Genomic DNA, 4,727 nt, shown 5'->3' with positions numbered 1-4,727 from the left:
CCTCTCCCAACAGGAAACAGATTAAAGAGGAAGAGGTGGGGCGTAAACAGGAAATTAAAGAGGCACTGGGAAGGAGGAATTCCATTACTAGCCAGCAGGGGTGGGGTTGGAAGAAGAAAGAAACTGCCAGGTATATACATTAAAATAACAATTAACAGAGATAAACAATAGATTTAGTGTAATTATATATGCCATAACAATTTTGTTACACAGGCATTTCGGTTCAAAAAATAATAATCGCCTGGCTCAATTATGTCAAAATGAAAATAACCGCCTGACTCTAATTGCCGCCTGTCTTCCTTTTACCACCCGGGGTCCAAGTTGATTTAGCATAATAAGCGCCCGGGCTCTTATTGTCAGAATTACGGTATATATATATATATGTCACATAAATTGAAGAAAATAACCACCGCACACTTAAATTGACTTAGGCTACTGAGATTTATTCAGTGAACAACGCGTTTGACGGGTATGCGTCATCAGGTTCACTCATAATGCCATGAGGACCACAGGTGAGTTAAATACATCAGGGTCATCAGGTTCACTCATAATACCATGAGGACCACAGGTGAGTTAAATACATCAGGGTCATACAGTAATGGGTCACATGACTAATTATCACAGTAGGCTTATACAAAGTCCATAAACGTTTCAGAATTAAACATACAAATTCCAAGTTTTAACAATATCTCAAAGTACATAGTAAAGTTAATTTTACACAATTAGCCATTTTTGTTTTGTTTTTCAAACTATTTTAAGAATTTCAGAAAGTACAAGAACATTTAGGCAAACAAACATTATAGGAAAAAACATTCTAAAGTCAATATTCACAGTTATAGGATGAGAACATTTAGCTATAAGCTGCAAAATACAATTGCAGGAGGATAAAGAACTCTATAACTCTCCCTAAAATAGTCCCTCATAATCCCTCATAATACCTGTAAACGAATGGATGTGTTGGATATGTGCTGTTGTCCTTTTAAATGTTTTTTTAAATTTATTTTAGTCCCTACCCCTCTCCCTCAAGAGGCTTGCCTTTTGTCAGGTCGCCATTGTAAATATGAATTTGTTCTTAATGACTTGCCTGGTTAAATAAAGGTTAAATAAAAAATAAAAAATAAAAAATAAAAATAAAGGGGGGGAGGGGGGAGTGTCAGGGGATTGAGTGGCTCATCTCTCCCTAGACTCCAGATCACCTGCGGAGAGAGATAACAATTAATAAACATATTACAAAAAACAGCTCAAATCCTGTGTCTCATTAAGGCCAAAAGGTTCAATGGTGTTCAATTGGAATATATCCAGAATGCCTCTCGTTTCAAGAGTTGATTGATCAAGTTACCCCCTCTTGGGTTGGGCTGGATTTTTTCTATGCCAATAAATTTGAGGGAGCTGGCTGCACTATGATTTTTTTCTTTGTAATGCCTAGCAATGACATAATCCATATTGTCATTTCTGATGGCAGCTTTGTGCTCTGCAACTCTCAGTTTAAGATGACGTTTTCTTTGGCCCACATACATGAGGCTACAGGGGCATTTCAACACATAAACAACATGGGCGGAGAGACAATTAATTAATTCCTTTATTTTATATTTCTTTCCTGAATGTGGATGATTCAATGTTTTGGTGTCCAGTGTATTAGAACAGTGTGCACACTTCCCACATCTATAATTGCCATACACCTGTTGGGACAGCCAGTTGGTTTGAGTAGGTTGCTTAAACATAGAACTAACAACAACATATCTTATGCCGCTTGACTAGTGTTTTATAGAGGTTGGCAAACCGCTTTTGGTGCATTACCGCCACCTTCTGAAATGGAGTGTGGATCGGAATTGACTTCTAAGGGCCTGTGTCCACCTAGCGTCTTTTCATCAGCTCCGGCGTCTATTTTCAATTGTTTCCAATGGGGGGAGAGCGTATGCGAGCGCACACGGACGTCTAGAGAAAGTGCGCTGCGTCCTATGGGGTGTATACTGTGCCAGTGATGTACTCACAGAGCAGCCACTCGTGTCGAACGTCGCCTACCCCCACGCGTGAGAAGCTACGTGACGTGTGCCGTACGTGTCCATCGTCGCCTACTCAGCTACGTTACGTGTGACGTGCGTCTGCATTAGAGCCAAAGTTACGCCCACTTCCTGTTTAAGCAAACGCACCAGAGCATTCCTCCGCCATTCTTTTTTCCATCAACATTTTGTAAAATGTTTACAACAATCGTACAACAATGATTCGGGTATATTTAGAATCATGAAAGACCATTTCACCCGCCAAAACTGGTGGGTGAATGGCTCTGGTGCATTATGCCTAATCCGGAATTTGGCGTGACTTTTGTCTCATCGTACCCAAATCATAGATAGGCTATATATTTTAATTTAGATGATTTTGTGCAGAATTCCATGATCATTCTTGTAGGCTACATTCTGTAATTTATTTTAGGTTCCTGTAGGCCTACATTAAGTAGGCCTAACCGTGGAGTTTAACATTAACAATTATAGCCCTCCTTAATTTTTACTATTATCATAGTATTGTTGTTGTTGTTCAAAATGTAGGCTACAATACAAATATTTTGGGAACATTGCCAGCCAGGCAGACTGAATGTAAATGTATCCAAACTAATGGAACAGGGGGTCAGCATTTACAACTTGTCTTATTTAATTTTCACATCCATAACACAGGGATCTTGTAGCCTATGTCTGAAATGCAAGAATCAGTGTTCTAGAAGAAACATTTAAACTGAATGAGCTAGCATCATGTGTGTTCATGTTGTGACTGCTTGAAACTTCTATGGAAAGTTTGTCAACCTTGTCATGCCTTACAGCAGGGTTGAAGTTTCAATAGAATATAAACTGACCCGCACTCAGTAAAACAGTTTTCTTTTCTTACATGATGTCCATGGTGCAGCCAGACGTTTCGACCACTGCCTTCTTCAGTAGCTGCATTTTGTAACGTTTTTTTTGGGGGGGTGAGCACATTGGTTGTCGAAACATTACAGCAAGGGTGCACTGCCCACACCTTTTTGCTCAACATGATCTACCAACCGCCCCCCCACCCAATATCAAAAAACGTAAAAAAAAAAACACACATTGCTGCACAGACATACCACAAGACAATACATTTCATGCTGTTTTATGGTTGTTTAGGTTCCTACATTAATTTGGAAATACATTAAGTTGGAAGTCAGTTAGGAAAGGCTAAGAGGTTTCAGGAGCAATTTCAATATGATTGATGTTTTCTGTATTCATCAGTAAGTGGTAAACCTTTTTCAGTGCCCTTGATAGAGAACTGCACAGCCGGTGTCATCAATTGTAATGCAGTTACAGATAGACCTGATATCAGAGTTAACCCTATGTGAAAACTTTTTCTTAAAATGTAGGCTACCTGTAATACCTTACACTAAAATAGACAGGAACATTTTCAGGTTTTGTTATCTATTATGCATTTATCTTTTTGTCTGGGGCATGTGGCCCATGAGTTTGACACCGCTGTTCAACAGAACTGAATCACAGCCCCAATCATCACATTTTCCCTCCACCAACTGCAACAGGTAACAGCAAAAATATTTGTCTTGCTCTCACTTCAAATAGCGAGACAAAAATAATATACAAGGAATAGTATTTAATAAATTTCACACACAGTAAGACTAGCACCTTTTTTATTTAGGCCTAACTGCTACACCAATGAGGCTCTTTTTTTATTTGTCTGTCTACTGGTGGACAGTTTAAACCAAGGGAAAAAATGGAGCCACATGGAATTGGCCTTGAAATCTGTGCGCTGTGTGAATCCATCCACATAGTCAGAGTGGACATTGTTGAGGATTGTAAAGACCTGGGAGTGTACATTGACAAAGACTGGAAGGTCCACAAGTAGCCGACTTCAACTCGACAGCGCTGCTTAATCCAGAACCTTACTTCCGGGCGGGAACTCTTGAGAGTAAAAAAACTGGTCCATTGGAGTGAACGGAGATGTCGCGACTCTTCTATATAGATGGCTCTGGTTTGACTGCCCCCCCCCCCACACACACCATGCATTGCCGGAAAGGCTTCCTCAAGCTTGGCCTTCACCTCTGTCGCTGTCCCATCAGTAGGAAATATGAGTTTTCCGGCCAATGACTGTTTAGTCTGCAGATAAAACACAATGACAAAAGGGTTTTATTGAGTAGACGCAGTATATATAAAAGTATATTAGTATTTAGTAATAGTGAAGAAGTGACGCAGTAGTATATATAAAAAACTAAATTGTACTGCTAAATCCTGTGGGTGCAGAGGCTGTGTGGATGCTTATGTCGGCTGACATCTCCATCCTTGTTTAAACAGCCCATGTTATCCTGGATGGGCTGCTGCAGAGGGAAATTAAAGTCTGCTTAAGAAGCTCCATCTGAACATGACAGCCCTCCTCTACTTCACTGCCAAAGTGAACGTCACTTCCTTTACGTTCCAAATTACATCTTAAAACATTGATTCAGTATTCTGTAGTGGAATACATTTTAAAAGTAACTATCCCAACACTGCCTAAAGGTGACTATTTGCATGACTGTCTAAAGTCAACAGACTAAATCAGAGTTTCATCTTTTTTTTTCTAATTAAGGATCACTTGGCAATGGCAAAGCACATTGTAGTCTAGATTGGGAAAGTCTCATCCCTTGTTACCTGAAGTAGCTGTTTCTCCACATCTTCGAGTTTCTGTCAAAGCAGCTTCAGGTCCGTCTTGAAGCCCTCCACCTCCATGGCCCTCCT

The sequence above is a fragment of the Poromitra crassiceps genome, assembly GCF_964638095.1.
Source record: "Poromitra crassiceps genome assembly, chromosome: 1".
In the NCBI taxonomy this organism is placed as follows: Eukaryota; Metazoa; Chordata; class Actinopteri; order Beryciformes; family Melamphaidae; genus Poromitra; species Poromitra crassiceps.
Note: the sequence above shows the minus strand (reverse complement) of the source record.